At 40.7% G+C, this 560-nt stretch overlaps 1 non-coding gene across 1 annotated transcript; it reads left to right on the top strand.

Moving 5' to 3' along the window:
- Positions 1-309: 309 nt before the first annotated feature.
- Positions 310-382, top strand: trnar-ucg. The gene has a single exon. It is a non-coding gene; the product is annotated as a tRNA-Arg (tRNA).
- Positions 383-560: the final 178 nt, after the last annotated feature.

The raw sequence follows: 560 nt of genomic DNA, 5'->3' as shown, positions 1-560 counted from the left end.
AACATGAGAATTAGCTGGGAACTGGCCATTTTCTAAAATCTCTTTCAGTTTAGCTTGTATCATCAGACTGTTTATGTATGCCTCTTTGGTATCTATTAGGTCCCAAGGCCCAGTGGCCTAATACGTTGTGTTACACTTAAGTTTGCTGCGCTAGAAATTCTGGGATGATAAGCTGAAAGTGGCGCTATTGCCATGACAAAAAAAAAAAAAACATGAGAATTAGCATAGAACTGGTCATTTTCTAAAATCTCTTTCAGTTTAGCTTGTATCACACTGTCTATGTATCTCTCTGGGTTATCAAAGTCCCAAGGCCTAGTGGCCTAATGGATAAGGCATCAGCCTTCGAAGCTGGGGATTGTGGGTTCAAGTCCCACCTGGGTCGTTTTCAAGGGTTACATTTATGTTGGCTGTGCAAGAAATTCCAGGATGATGACTTCACAATGACAATATTGCCATGAGAATTAGCATAGAACTGGCTAGAAATTCTGGGGTGATAAGCTTAAAGTGGTACTATTGCCCTGACAAACAAAACATGAGAATTAGCTGGGAACTGGCCATTT

This window comes from Cyprinus carpio, unplaced genomic scaffold (genome assembly GCF_018340385.1).
Source record: "Cyprinus carpio isolate SPL01 unplaced genomic scaffold, ASM1834038v1 S000003622, whole genome shotgun sequence".
Lineage (NCBI taxonomy): Eukaryota > Metazoa > Chordata > Actinopteri > Cypriniformes > Cyprinidae > Cyprinus > Cyprinus carpio.
This window is presented reverse-complemented; position numbering and strand designations above follow the sequence as displayed.